Source organism: Marmota monax, unplaced genomic scaffold (genome assembly GCF_021218885.2).
Source record: "Marmota monax isolate L192 unplaced genomic scaffold, Marmota_monax_Labrador192_F-V1.1 WCK01_AAM20220418_F8-fsc00068, whole genome shotgun sequence".
Taxonomy (NCBI): domain Eukaryota; kingdom Metazoa; phylum Chordata; class Mammalia; order Rodentia; family Sciuridae; genus Marmota; species Marmota monax.
In genome coordinates, this window is record NW_026692352.1 from 2,520,342 (window position 1) to 2,536,524 (window position 16,183).

Consider the following 16,183-nt stretch of genomic DNA (forward strand, 5'->3'; position numbering starts at 1 on the left):
AGTTGTAGAGGCTGGCCTTGAACTTAGTTGCAGATGGACATAATACCTTTATTTCATTCATTTTATTTATTCATGTCGTGTTGAGAATTAAACCTGGTGCTCCACACATGTGAGGCAAGCACTCTACCACTGAGCCACAACTCCAGTCTGGCCTTGAACTTTTGATTCTCCTCTCTTAGCCCCCAGAGTAGCTGGTATTACAGGTATGCACCACCATACCCAGTTGAAGTGCGCTTTGAAGGATGGGCAGTATTTAGATGGATCAAGCAAAGATTTAAGAACCACAGGAAGGCATTTGAAGAACAACTTCTAGGAATGGGGGACAAAGTGAGGAGCAAGGCTAAGGACAGTGAAGAGGCAGAGATGCAGACAGTGCTAAAAATACATCCAACTTCAGGCCACAATGTGCCTCAGCCTCCTTGGAAGCCTTAAGAAAATCAGTCTCTTCCTGGGTTGAGGATTTGTTATTCTTCATTCTTCTCAGAGATCTTTTAAATGACCAAGACATCTTCTTTGGATGGCTTTAAACTATCCATCCAAGACTTACCTATCTACTTCCAGAACCCTGATTCAGTTACTGAATTTTCATTGTTCTATAGAACTTTCTTTGTTCCCTCTTTCACTTCCAGTTTGTATTCCTGGATATGCTACATTCTTTCCTGGCCCTTTTGCTTCCTCAGTTTATGTGGCCTCGAATGTTCTTATTTTTCCCTTTTGAGAGAACTCTACCCATCCTATAAAGGGTACTAATTAGCACAAAAATATTTTCACTGTTTTTTTTTTTTTTTTTTTTTTTGTCATTTATACCTCTGTCTTCTTAAATTCTTTTTGGATTAGTCCATTTTTTCCCCGGTATTATTATTTTAGTGATCTCCCTAGAAATTACCATATGCATTCTTTTTTCTTCATTTTTGTTGTTATGGTTCTTGTTGTTTTGGTACCAGGGTCTGAATTCAGGGGCACTTAACCACTTAGCTGCATCCCCAGCCATTATTTATATTTTATTTAGAGACAGGGTCTCACTAGTTGCTTAGGGCCTTGCTAAATTGCTGAGGCTGGCTTTGAACTCCCAATCCTCCTGCCTGAGCCTCCTAAAACATTGGGATTACAGGTATGAACCACCATGGCATGTTTACCACATGCATTCTTCTTTTTTTTTTTTTTGTGCTGGTCATTGAACCCAGGGCCTTGTGCATGCAAGGCAAGCACTCTACCAACTGAGCTATACTCCCAGCCCATCACATGCATTCTTAATCAGAGACTCAACATCATTAGGGAAATGCATATCAAAACCACAATGAGCTGGGCCTGGTGGGGCACCCCTGTAATCCCAGAGGCTGGAGAGACTGAAGCAGGAGGATCACAAGTTCAAAGCCATATTCACCAACTCAGCAAGGCCCTAAGCAACTTAACAAGATCCAGTCTACTACTGCACATCCTGTAGGTTGACTATAATAAGGGAAAAAAAAAAGGAAAATAAGTGTTGGCAAGGATGTGGAGAAACTAGACCCCTCATATATAGCTAATTGGAAATGTTAAATGGTGCAGCCAATTTGGAAAACAGTTGGTGGTTCCTAGAAAGTTAAACATAAAGTTACCATATGACTCTGCAATCCCACTCCTAGGAATATACCCTGAAGAACTGAAAAAAGGTACTTAAACAGGAAACTGTACACATCTTTATAGCAGGACTATTCACAATATCCAAAAGATGGAATTACCCCAAATGTTTATCAACAAATGAATGAATAAACAAAATATAGTATGTCCACACCATGGGATATTATTCATCCATGAAAAGGAACGAAGTACTAGTAGGTATATGTTACAACCAGATGAATTTTGAAAACATGCTAAGAAGCCACACACAAAAGGTCACACATTGCATGATTCCATTTATATGAAATATTCAGAGTAATTAAATCCATTGATACAGATTTGATAGTTATACATTGGAAGAAGAAGGGAACAGGGAGATACAGCTTAGTGAAAAAAGGGTTTAGCTTTACAATGATGAAATGTTATACATTACATAGAGATGGTAGCTGCATAAATATTGTGAATGTATTAAATCAAATACTACTGGAATTGTTTACTTTTTTCTTTTTTTGGCAGTGCTGGGGACTGAACCCAGGGGCTCAACAGTGGGAAGTATTCTACCATTGAGTTACATTCCCAGCCAAAAGTATATTTATTTATTTATTGGTGTGGTGCTTGGGAATGCTAGTCAAGTGCTCTACCACAAGCTGCATCCCCAGCCCTTCATTTTTTTTAAATTTATCTTTATTTATTTATTTATTTTGCAGTACTGAGGATCAAACCCAGGGATACTCTACCATAGAGTGACATCCCCAGTGGTCCTCCTTTACCCTTCCAGCACTTTTTATTGAGACAGGGTTGCCCAGTCTGACCTCAAACTTGCAATCCTCCTGCCTCAGCCCCCTGAATAGCTGGAATTCCAATGGGGAATTGGAATTCACCCTGCCCAGCTCCTTTACTTTCATAGTGCATATTTTTTTATGTTATTTTAACTTTACTTCCATAAATATTTTACAAAAACTAAAAAAGCGATTTTAAGAATCAACAGGTAAAAATTAGAAATAAAGCATTTGACCCATGTGGGAAAAAATGAACCACAAATTACTAGCAATTCCATTCCTAGGGATAGATGCAAGAGAATTGAACACATATGACTACAAAAAAAATTGTACACAATGTTTAAAGCAACATTATTCATAATAGCTAAAAATAGAAACAACCCAAATGTCCATTAACTGTTTTTCTCTCTTTTTGGGTAGGGGGGATTGAACTCAGGGACACTTGGCCACTGAGCCACATCTCCAGTCCTATTTTGTATTTTATTTAGTGACAGGGTCTCACTGAGTTGCTTAATGCCTTGCTTTTGCTGAGGCTGGCTTTGAACTCAGGATCCTCTTGCTTCAGCCTCCTGTGCCTCTGAGATTACAGGCATGTGCCAAAGTGCCCAGACATTAAGTGTTTTAATGGAATAACAAAATGTGGCACAAGCCTGTAATCCCATTGGCTCAACAGGCTGAAGCAAAAGGATCCCAAATTCAAGGCCAGACTCATCAACTTAGTGAAGCCTTAAGCAAATTAGTGAAACCCTGTCTCAAAAAGGCTGGGGATGTAGCTCAGCAATAAAGCACCACTGGGCTCTAATCCCCAGTGCAAAAAAAAAAAAAAAAAAAAAAAAAAAAAGTCAAAGGTATGTACTCAAGATTTCTAAAACTCCAATTATATGCTATTTATCAACCTCACCCTTTCTTATCAAGTTCAGGGAAAGAGAAAGGGAGTCAACATTTACTGAGTGTTTACCATGAGCCAAACATGCTCAGTTTTTTACAAATCCCATCACCTCAATTGACCTTCACAATCAACTTATAAAATATGAAGTATTGTATCCAGTTCATGGAAAAGAAAACTAGGGCACAGAACAGTTAAATAGTTTGTGCAAGCTCTAAAAACTAGCAGAACTAGGATTTTAACTTAGCTCTGTTTGACTCCAGCTCTGCTGCTCTGTCCAATGCACCACATAAGAAATCTGAAAAAAATAGAACAAAAAAATAAAAATGAATTTTAAAAAGGCATGAGGCCCTGAGTTTAATTACTGGCACTGCCAAAAAGAAAAAAAAAAAAAAAAGAAAAAGAAGTCTGGAACCATCACCCTTCCAGACTGAGTAGCTGGAATTCTAAGGGGACACCACCCTGCCTAGCTCCTTTACTTTTATAGTGCTTAATTTTATATATCCTAGCAACTGGGGAGGCTGAGGCAGGAGGATTACAAGTTTGAGACCAGCCTCAGCAACTTAAGAGACCCTAACCAATTTAGTGAGATCCTGTCTGTAACTAAAATATAAGAAAGGGCTGAGGATGTGGCTTAGTGGTTAAGTGCCTCTGGGGTCAATCATCTGGTACCAGAAAAAAAAAAAAAAGAGTAACCCTTATTGAGGGCTTATCATGCACCAGGTATCATGCTAAGAGCTTTCCCCATATTATTTTGCTTAATTCTCACAATAACCCTGTGATGCAAGCAAAATTGTTATTCCCATTTTACAGACAAGGAATCAGGATCAGGGGGTTAGGAAATTTTCCCAAGTTCATACAACTAATACATGGTTTGACCCAGATTAAAACCCAGGGTTCTGAGACTCCAAACTTCACCAGTCTCTATTAGTTTCCCCTACTAAGGAAACCAATTTACACATTCATTCACCAAAAATCTATAGTGCACCTTCTGTGTGCATGGCCTTAGGTACCAGACAAAAAAACTAGAGTTGAGCTTAAACAGAGTTGGGTTTGAGGATTAAAGGACAAGAGAAGAGCAGTGAGGAAGCTTCTGTGACTATCCAGTAAGTGCTAATGACTTTTTTTTTTTTAACATTTGTTTTTAGTTATAGGTGGACACAATACATTTATTTTATTTTATTATTTATGTGGTGCTGAGGATCAAACCCAGGGCTTCACACATTCTAGTTGTGAGCACTCTACTGCTGAGCCATAAGCCCAGCACTAATGACTTTTCTAATGTAGAGCAAAAGCAAATAAAGATGAAAGGAAAGCAGGGGTGTTTGGACAAAGGAGTTAGGAGGTGGCTGCAAATGGAAGCTTAAACTAGCCTTACTATTTGGCCATCCACACATTAACTTTTTTCTTCCTTCAAGCATCTACTGAACATCTACAAAGTATCCTGTTTCTTCTTATTCCATCTTTACGACCACTTCACTTTTCAACAAATAATTTCTAATTCCTTGCTACTATTGAAAACTCCCAGGAATTAATCTAAATTTTTGGCAAATCATTTTTCAATTTTGTATTGATATTTCAGGAGGTGGTGGAGAGGCAGTGTGCATATACTTTGCTTTTTTTAGCATAGCTCCTGCTGTTCTATGTGAGACCCTCAGCCCTGGAGAGGTCTAGTTTCTAAAAACATACCCACCCCTCCCTCTGGTAATATCAGGTGCCTACTTTAGGCTAGGTCCCAGGAGGAAAGGGACACCAAGAGGATGAAAATGCAGCTCTTGCAGGGTGTAGTTGGCAACACCTGTAATCCCAGTGGCTCAGGAGGCTGAGACAGGAGGATCACAAGTTCAAGGACAACCTTAGCAATTTAGCAAAAGCCTAAGCAACTTAGTGAGACCCTGCTTCAATATTAAAAGGGGCTGAGAATGCAGCCAGTGGTAAAGCACCCCTGGGTTCAATACCAGGTTAAATCCCCAACACCAAAAAAGAAGAAAATGCAGCTATGATCTACGGAGAGGTGAGGGTTAGGGATTGGCATAAAATACGGGAAAATAATAAGTGCACAAAAAGGGACAAGGAACTACAAAGGCCTGCCCAAGAATTAGCCCAACAAGCTGCGAGGAGTTAGCACACATATGTCAGAGAAGCTGGGAACATTGAACCAGGCCTTTAAGAATAAGTAGGAGTTATCAAAATGTAGCTGGAAAGGAGATTCCAAGAATCGTCTATTTTTATCAGGCCCTACAGTGAACTATTACTATGGGGCATCTCTAATGCTCAGGTCTATCTTAGGAATTCAGAGGGAAATGAGTATGCTGCACTGGCATGGGTCAGGACAGAAACGGATCTGATTTTGGGGCCTCAGAGCAGCTCACAGACAAGATATGCGGACAGAGGAGCCTCCTAGGAGGGTCCTCCAGCTCCGCACGTGGTATGGCTAGGAACTGCGAACAGGGCAACCAGGCAGCTTTCCCATCACCGCCTGCGGACTGGGGCAAGGGAAGGGTAGAATAGTTACCAAGCCATCCTGGGGCCTTCCTCCTGATTGGCCCGAGCTTCCGCAGTCGAAGTCTCTCCGCTCCAAAGAAGGGGGCGGGGTCTTGGTATGGCGTCACCAATTTTTTTCTACACCCCAGCCTGTGAACACCAGTCTAGCCCCTCACCAATCCACTTCGAGGAGCCCTGTGACGTCACTACTCTCTCTCAGCCAACCGCCGCGGCGGAGGGGTGGGACTCCATGTCCCTCCCATCGCTCCTCCCTTTTTCCTCCTCCTTAGTCTTCATGCCCCGCCTCTTCCCCCAGCTCCTTCTCCCGAAGACCGCCCTCACGTTCGGTTTCAAAAGACTCGTTGCCCAATGAGTAACAGGGCGGACCTAGAGTGGCAGCTTTGTCTGCAAATGCGCAGAAGACGAGGGCGGAGCGTTCAGAGCGAGCCTCTGACGGCGGACGGCGTGTGACGCAGTCGGGCCCTCTGCGCGCTGCGCCCGAAGCGGCGGTCGGTAGCGGCGGTGGTGGCGGCGGTGGCGGCGGCGGCGGCGACGGTTTCCTGGCGGCCGCGCGCTGCTCTGTGAGCGGCGAGTGGCGGACGGGCCTGGGCCCTCACTCCTGACGTTCTCCCTCCCCCTACGCACCGCGGTAAGTGGGAGCTGGAGCGACGGCGGCCGGGGACCCTCAGGCTCCTCCTCCTCTCAGGGAAGGCGAGTGCGCGGGGCGTCCCAGGCCCTCAGCTCCGAAGTCTCGCGCCGGGGCGCGCACCTTCTGGCTGGAGGGAGGGGGCGGGGCCGGGCCCACGACCCTGCGGCCGGGTGTCTGGGTTTCTCAGCACAGGGTCGAAATGCACCCCGTTGGGGTCTAGGCCCAGGGTCTCCAGTGGCATCCCAAGCTGAAGGAGCGTCCACCTATCTGGTCGTACTCATTCATTCACTGAGCGGCGATTAGAAGCCTGCAATTTGCCGGCCTTTGCGGGGGGCAGAGCTTCGAAACCACTATATGGCCTTCCTTGCACTTCTTTGATGATCCTACTGCGTGGACTTTATTTGTCTTGCTTTCTCGGTAGGAGACACGGGGGCAGCCCAAGGGTTAAGGCGGGTGAGTCGGAAGTTCTTTAGCTTTTCAAGCCATCATCTGAGAATTAGAGTCGGTCCAGTGGAGTAAAAGGTTCTTTTCTGTGGTTCTACATGTTTTGTGTAAAGCCGGATTGAGGAGAAAGATTGGATTTCTGGATCCTTATAGCCATAAGGATCTTAAAAATTACTAAAGTCCTCCTAATCTACATTACATGCAAGTTTTATAGATGAAGAAAGCGAGGTCCAGAGTAAAAAAAAAAGAGAGAAATTAGAAAATATTCTACTAGTATACCCTTCCTGTATGTTCCAGCCTTCTATTTTTGGGTATTCTGTTTGGTGGCGTGAGGGAGTCCAAAGGCGTTCGGTAGCTACTAGACATAGTTTTCAAATTAGTAGATAATGTTTCTGTTCATGATAAGGTAGAAACTTCATTAGTTTCTGCCTAACCTAGACTTTGGAGAACTGAATTTAAAAAAAGAAAAAGGTTAAAGAACGTCAGTGATGCTATATATTGAAAATGAATTTATAAAGGTCGTTGGCTAGTTTACCGTGCTAATTTGAATTTTTGACTTATGTCAGCTGTTGGGGAACCAGAGGAGAGAGTCCAATTAGTGATTTAACAACAGTACTGGAATAGACAGCAGGGAATATTTACAAGACTTAGACAATCAGGCAGCAGTCACTTTGTAGTTGTACTGTAGAACTCATAGCTCCTCTGGGGTGCAGAATTCAAAGTGAAATATTGTAGTAGGATAAATCCAGGGAATTAAACTCCTGGACTTAATTTCTAATGGGAAGAAAGAAAGGAGCAGTGGTCATTCCCAGTGACAGAAGTTTACAAAGAAACTCTAATAAATGTGACAGTGTTTAGTAGTGGAAGAAGTTAGAATATTAAAAATAGAAAAAAAAAAAAGCAAAACCAGGCTGGGTGTGGCATTGCATGCCAACAGATACTCCAGGATGGGGGGAGGGGAGGCAGGATGATTGATTGAACCCCAGATTTTGAGGCTATGCTGGGTTAACACAGAGTCAGTTTCCAAAAAGTGAGAAGCAAAAGAGGTTTGGGTTGGGGATATACCTCAGTGGCAGAGTGCTTGCCTAGTACGTGTAAGGCACATAAAATAAAATAAAATAAGACACATAAAATAAAAAGGCATGCTGTCCATCTACAACTACAAAAATAAACAAAACAGAAGTTGAGCAGTGTGGAGGTACTGGGAACTTTGGTAAATTCATTTTTGACTCAATTAAAATTTGATGAAATTTGTTGCCACTTTGGTCTGTTTACATCAGGTTATCACTTTGCAGTTGTTTATATGACAAAGCAAAAACTAAAAACTAGTAGTTCATAAGAGCAGAACAGAACTGAAGTTTAAATATTAAACTGTGAGTGGGGAATGTTTTCTGTAACATTTTTCAGTTCCAGGATTACCCTCTTCTGGGAAGCCTTTTCTGGCATTCTCTCCCCTGTAAGCTTCCATAAAGCTTATTTGATACTTCTATTTATAGCACATCATTTTGTATTTTGGCTCTTTGTCTTTTTATTAGTCTATAGTAAAATATTTTTGTCTTTGTATTTGGGTTATTTGACATATAATAGCCCTCAGTAAGTGTGGTTGTTTTGAATATGAATAAACAAGTATGGAGAAGTTAAACCTAAAAATAACCAATAAAGAGGCTGGATATTTGTGTGTTCCTTAAATATGGGGCCCAGATAAGGAGACCCTTTCTGTTTATGTGTTACATAGTACTTTGTTCCAGTGTACTAGCTCATAGATAACTCAGAGCAAGTATTGTTAGGAATCCAATTCAAAGCATGGAAAAAAAAAATCAGTTGTATTATGTTATTTTAATATTGCTTATATAGTGGCAGTTAATCCAGGAAGTAAGATATAATAGTACTAATAATGTAATTTTTAATCAAGAGACAAAATAGGCAACTTGTTGAAAAGCTAGGGGACTACGAAATTTAGAGATTTAACATCTTTGAACTTATGTGTTCTATATGTTCTATCTCAAACTTCGTATCATTACTCATGAATGATTTTATAACCTCATGCATTGGTCATTTGGAAATTGTTCACTGAATTTTACAGATGTACATGCTGACACATTTAATTATACAGTTGTTACTCCTTCTGTAAATCTCATCAGGTTTGTCTTTTTAAGAATTAGGAAGCTAATGAGCTCAGTGTAGAACAAAAGTTTTCAATATTCTAATTTTTACATCAGATCTTAATACCATGGCTTACATTCATGTAAGAAATAAGAAATGTTTTTCCATGGAAAAAAAAGCAAATTTAACTCTCAATAGTAATCATACAAGTGTTTTTTTAATCAACCCTTGTTTTAGTATGCACCACAAGTGCTTTTGAATACTTTTTTGTTATAGAATATTTTAAAAGAGGTGTGCTGAAATGTTGAGAATTAATACAACTAATTTTTTATTGTCAAAGCCTTTTTTTTTTTTTTTTTTGAGTGTGTGATAGGGTACTGGGCATTGAATCCAGGGGCGTTTTACCACTGTGTTGCATTCTCAGTCATTTTATTTTTTATTTTTATTTATTTATTTATTTATTTAAAGAGAGAGAGAGAGAGAATTTTAATATTTATTTTATTTTTTTAGTTATCGGCAGACACAACATCTTTGTTGGTATGTGGTGCTGAGGATCGAACCCAGGCCGCACGCATGCCAGGCGAGTGCGCTACTGCTTCAGCCACATCCCCAGCCCAGTCATTTTATTTTTTATGAAAGAGTTTTGCTAAGTTGCTGAGGATGGCCTAGAACTTGGATCCCTTTGCCTCAGCCCCCTGCTTCACTAGGATTACAGGCATCCCACTACATCTGATTTATGCTTTTTTTTTTTTTTTAATCGAATTCATTATACATGACAGTAGAATGCATTTTGACACATCATACATAAATGGAGTATAATTTCTCATTCTTCTGGTTGTAGTATCTTACTTTTATTATGAAAATAGTTTTGACTTCAGGAGCCCTTGAAAGAAGTCTCTCTTTAGTCCAACTTCCTTTGACACAGAGATTACTAGAATCTGCATGCATAACTTTCTTGCCAGAGTAAGCTGCTGCTTCTTTGTGGGGGGGTACCCAGAATTGAACTCAGGGGCACTCAACCACTGAGCCACATCCCCAGCCCTATTTTGTATTTTATTAGAGACAAAGGTCTCCTTGAGTTGCTTAGCACCTAGCTAAATTGCTGAGGCTGGCTTTGAACTTGTGATTCTCCTGCCTATGTCTCCTGAGCTTCTGGGATTACAGGTGTGCCCCCACTGTGCCAGGCCCAGAGTGAGCTTCTTAAGGAATAGGTGAATGAATTTATAAGTAAAATAGGTGGATGATTAAAGATAGAAATATGAGATGAATGAAAGAGAATAAATGATCAGAATGACCATGGCATTTGTTTCTGGAGGGGTGGGTATTTGTTTTTGTGGTTTGCAATGGTGTTTTATAAGGTTGTGCTAAGTGGACAGTGAATGATATATCCTAGGAAATTAGAAATGATTAGATATGGAGTTCTAGCTAAACCAAGATTAGGCAAGGTGTTTAGAGTGATGGGACATTATTACACTTTTCTAATTAACGAACTGTAGCATATCTTTTTTGGGGGGAAAAGACCTATTTTTTTCTATGTTTATTTTTTAGTTGTAGTTGGACACAATATCTTTATTTTATTTTTATGGGGTGCTGAGGATCAAACCCAGAGCCTCGCATGTGCTAGGCGAGTGCTCTACCGGCAAGCCACAATCCCAGCCCCAAGAAGACCTATTTTTGAGGTGCTCTAATCTGAGGCAACTTTCCCCTAATGGTTTTTTAGTGTAGGCGATATATTCCATAGTTTAGACAGAGAAATTGAGGTCTAAGAGATTAAATATTATGACTTAGTATAATTACACGGTAGCAAGTGGCAGAGGTTTTTTTTTTGTTGTTTTGTTTTGAACTAATTTTAGAGTTATAGTGAAAGTCACAGTAATAGTAGTAAGTGGCAGAGAATTTTGAACACAGATTTGTCTCACTCCAAAATTAATGTATTCTAATCACTGTTTGTAAAATGATGAGTGTTGTATTAAGGGGATGAAGAAAATGCTACCCAGTATTGTGAGGAAGCAGCTGAATTAGATAACATAGATTGTTTTAAATTAATTAACACCCCAGTGAGCAAAGTGAACTTTTTTTTTCTTTTTTAGCACAATAGCTTTACTCATACTTTCAAGTGGCAGGTATAACAACAAATATATTGCATAACTAAAAACAGCTGAAAGATTAGTTTATGTAATTGAGGCTGGAAAGGGGGAGGGGGGAAGAGTAGTGTTTTTATAATGAGAACAGTTTGAAGGGTCTAATCTGTAACAGTTTTATGAAGCAAGTGAGGTTTAAACAATTTTTAGAAAGAAAAGGGGAGACATAATTTTTAGAGGAATAAGTGTTCTAACAAAGGGAATGGCTTGATAAGGGGATACGTCATAGAAAGGATACTGTAAAACAAAGGTAACCAATAATTTTTTTTTAATTCTCTTTTTTTTTTAAAGAGAGAGAGAATGAATTTTAATATTTATTTTTTGGTTTTTTGGCGGACACAACATTTGTTTGTATGTGGTGCTGAGGATCGAACCCGGGCCGCACGCATGCCAGGCAAGCGCGCTACCGCTTGAGCCACATCCCCAGCCCCCAATAATTTTGCTGAGATGTAATACTTGGTGATTAAGACTCATCTAATCTCATCTTCCTGGAATTCTGTCCAACCCTCCTCTCAGCCAAGGCAAAAATTAAATTTTTTAAATTAATTTTTCCATTCAATTTGACTATAGATAATAATTGCTTGCCTTTCCTATCACTTTCATGAAGATGAGAGAATGTATGGAAAAGTGCTTTTTACAGTGGAAAGTATTCTGCTAGACTATTCATCTAACCTATTTTTTTGTTTTTCCTCTTTGCTGGCTTTGATACAAAGGAGCTCAGTGAAGTGGAAAGGAAAAATTACTTTCCATTTATATAACTTTATGGCGTTAGAGAAGAACAATCTGGAAATGTCTTGGGAAGCCTGCTTAATTATTCAAAAATGCTTGAAGTTGCTTAGTTTTACCACTTTTCGGAGTAGAAAACAAAATTTTGTCATTGTACACAGAGTTCACAAAGCTCACAAAAGTTAGATATAGAAACCAGGATATCAGGGCTGGGGTTGTGGCTCAGTGGTAGAGTGCTCACCTAGCATGTGCAAGGCACTAGGTTTGATCTTCAGCACCACATAAAAATAAATAAATAACATAAAGGTATAAAAAATAAATAGGACATCAGTTTACAGAGCTTCATTTGAGACAGTAGGTGAATATATTTCTGTCTACTGACTGGACTACTGATGTGTGTGTATGTGTGTGTGTATTTTTTTATTTTTTATTTTTTTGGTTCTGGGGATTGAACTAAGGGGTACTTGACTACTGAGCCACATCCCCAGCCCTGTTTTGTATTTTATTTAGAGACAGGGTCTCACTGAGTTGCTTAGCACCTCGAAGTTCCTGAGGCTGGCTTGGAACTCCTGTTTCTCCTGCCTCAGCCTCCCAAGCTGCTGGGATTATAGGTATGCACCACCACGCCCGGCAACCCATACATTAACACTACTTCTTTCTTGTATTAGAGAGTTTTGATTATTTTTAACATTCATTAACACTACTTCTTTCTTGTATTAGAGAGTTTTGATTATTTTAAACATTACTTTTGGGGCTGGGGATGTGGCTCAAGCTGTAGCGCGCTCACCTGGCATGCGTGTGGTCCAGGTTCGATCCTCAGCACCACATACAAACAAAGATGTTGTGTCTGCCAAAAAACTAAAAAATAAATATTAAAAAATTCTCTTCCACCCCCCCCACTCTCTCTTAAAAAAAAAATTACTTTTTTCTTATATCAGAGAGTCTGAATATTAATTAGAAGATTGTTGGACTATAGAGAGCATTGTAAAATTAAGATGTAAAATTAACTGTCTTTTTCTGCATAGCACTGTTTTTTTTTTTCTTTTTTCCCCCCAGTACTAGTAATTGCATTACACCCAAGAGCATTCTACCTGAGCTACATCCCCAGCCCTTTCTGTTTCTTTTTTTGTAGTGGACTTTACTACATTTTTAAATTGTTTATGCAAACACCGCTATCTTCTAGATCTTTTGTTGTTAATAGAGGAAATAAAACATTATAGAAAAGTTTGGGTCCTTTGAATTCTCTGCCCATATCTTGTTCTCCTTTCTGTCTCCAGAGGCAACCACTTAACTTTTATGTTTTATATTTTTTTATTTGTTTGTTTTTCCTTTTGCATTGCTGAAGATCAAACCCAGGGTCTTGTACATACTAAGCTGGTATTGTACCATTAAGCTACATTTCTCTACTTTTATTATGCATCTATGTATCCATAAGTAAGCATGTTGTCGGGCTGGGGATGTGGCTCAAGCAGTAGCGCGCTCTCCTGGCATGCGTGCGGCCCGGGTTCGATCCTCAGCACCACATACAAAGATGTTGTGTCCGGAGAAAACTAAAAAATACATATTAAAGAATTCTTTAAAAAAAAAAAAAAAAGCAAATTGTCTTTTCTATTTTACTTAAAGGGTCTGCCAATCTGCCAAATGTATCTTATTAAACCTTTTTAATTAAACAACATTTACTTAACTCTTGGAAAGTAATTTTGTCCACATGTCCTTGTTATGTTTTTTGTTTTTGTTTTGAAATGGTATGGTGTCTTGGTATCTCACTCTTTTGCCCAGACTGGCCTCCTGAATTCTGGACTCAAGTAATCCTCCTGCCTCAGCCTCCTAAGTAGCTGGAAATGTAGGCCCGTGCTTCTATGACCGGCTTATGCCATATTTTTCTTTTTTTTTGCAGTGCTGAGGGTTGAACCCAGAACCTTATACATACCAAGCAACTGTTCTACCAGCTGATAGCATGCCCTATTCTGATACCACAGCCTGGTTACATACTTAGTATAATGCTCTATGGTCAGTTAACTTAAGGTTAATGACATCACTACATAATAAACTGGCAAAAACATTTATTATATGCATACCATGTTGAGATTAAAGGTCCATATAGAATAGGTACACAGATACTCATTTTTCCCTGTGTACTTTCCGCATGCTTTCTTTTTTTCCTAGGCCCTGAAAGCCCAGTTCATATTCTAAATCCCCCAAAATTTTGCTTACATTTCCCACTCATATTCTGGCCTTATTTTGACTTTCTTTTGTGGGTCTTTGGGTCTTTGTACTTACACACTTTTGTTATTTTTTTTTTTTTTTAATTTTAATATTTATTTATTTATTTTAGTTCTTGGCAGACACAACATCTCTGTTTGCATGTGGTGCTGAGGATCGAACCTGGGCCGCACGCATGCCAGCCGTGCGCACTACCGCTTGAGCCACATCCCAAGCCCCCACTTTTGTTATTTTTATGGTATGGGAAATTGAACTCGCATACTCTACCACTACGCCACATCCCCAGTCCTTTTTATTTATTATTTTTTAAGTTGTAGATGGACATAGTACCTTTATTTTTATTTATTTATTTTTATGTGGTGCTGAGGATCGAAGCCAGTGCCTCACACATGCTAGGAAAGGACTCTACCACTGAGCCACAACTCCAATCCCCCTTTTTATTTTTTATTTGAGAAAGTTTTTCTAATTGTTGAGTCCAGACTCGAATTTGCAATCCTCCTGCCTCAGCCTCTGAAGTATCTGGATTTATAGGTGTGCACCACCATGTTCAGGACACTCTGAGTTTTTAATATGTGGGTACTTTTTCTGGTTATATAAAATCACAAGTGTGGTGGCACTCTGGATAGTGGATGTTCTCACCAAATGAACAGTTATATACTAAGCACCAGTGTGTAATTGCCAGGATGTCATTGTACATGCTAAGTTCAGGTTCTACCACTGAGCTTCTCCTCCAAACCCTCCTGACTTAAAAATCATATTAGTTTACAGTATATATAAACATTTAATCATATGTATGGACATATAAGATACCACATAATTGCTTTTTTTTTTTTAACCATACTGGGAATTGAACTCGGGGCCTTGAGCATGCTGGGCAAACACTCTACCTCAGAGGCTAAGGTAGTAGGATCACAAGTTTAGTGAGACCCTAAGCAACTTAGTGAGATCCTGTCTCAAAATAAAAAGGGCTGGGTGTGTGCCACATCCCCAACCCTAATGTTTTCCTTTTTGAGTTAGATTTAAATTCCATTAGGAATCTTCTCTTCTAAACTCTCCTTTCATTGTGAAAATTGATCTGGCATTTTATTTTTTTTGCAGTACAGAGTGCTCTACCATTGACCTACATCTTCAGCCCTTTATTTTGAGACAGATTCTCAATAACTATAATTGACATTACTGGAATTACAAGCATGGGTCACTGTGCCCAGCTCTAGTGTGTGTGTGTGTGTGTGTGTGTGTGTGTGTGTGTGTTTCTGTTTTTTTTTTTAAATACTGTGATCGTCTGGGAGTGGTGGCACAATCCTGTAATCCCAGCTACTTGGGAGAGTGAGGCAGAAGAATTGCAAGTTTGAGGCCAGCTTAAACAATTTAGAGATAATATCTCAAAATAAAGACTAAAAAGTAAAAAGGGCTGAGGATGTAGTTCAGTGATAAACTACCCTCAGGTTCAATCTCCAGGACCAAAAACAAAAATCGAAAACCTACAAAAAACATTAATAGGATGATTGTTGTGAAAGTGAATGTTGGGTTCTGGAAGAGTAAACAAATGATTTTGCCTCTATCCTGGCTAGTTGATTATAAATGGGGTAAAGTTGAGTTCCTTGGGAAGCTGACTTTGAATTGGATATAATCCTATAGAAGTTTTATTAGGAAAAGCAATAGGAATAGTCACTTGTGGGAGGGGAGGACTGACAGAAACTGGAATGGGCTAAGGGAGAGACTGAGTTGTGATGTTATCTTAATTCTGTTGAAAGTAAGAAGCTAGAATCACCCTTTAGAGTAATCCTGAATTGGGTCAAAGGATCTTGGGTGAGGCTAACTTCAGGGAAGACAGTGGTGAAGAGGACTGACAGGTGAGGACTGTCTTCTGGTAGCATTTTGTAGCAACTGGTTCAACAAATCCTCAATCCTAAAAGATTCAATGTGGTTGGGTATTTCACATGTCCATCCATTGTGGGAGTAAAGGTCAAGATAGATGTGTGTTGAGAAATCATAATGAGCTAATGCAGCCCAAAGGAATGACTAATTGCTACAGGAAGTTAGGGAAGGCTTAATAGAAGAGATGATACTTGAGCTAGGTTTTAAAGAGTGACTTAGAACGTTGTTTAGCAGGGGCAAGAGTGGAGAGGGGGCAGTTTTCATTGAATGA

At 39.7% G+C, this 16,183-nt stretch overlaps 1 protein-coding gene across 6 annotated transcripts in view; it reads left to right on the top strand.

Moving 5' to 3' along the window:
• Positions 1 to 6,255: 6,255 nt before the first annotated feature.
• Nup98 (nucleoporin 98 and 96 precursor) overlaps positions 6,256 to 16,183 on the top strand; it is a 114,029-nt gene continuing 104,101 nt past the window's right edge. For all 6 annotated transcript variants that reach the window (XM_046441819.2, XM_046441822.2, XM_046441820.2 and 3 more), the window contains exon 1: positions 6,256 to 6,397. The gene's annotated coding sequence lies outside the window, so the exon portion shown is untranslated. The remainder of the gene's footprint in view (positions 6,398 to 16,183) is intronic.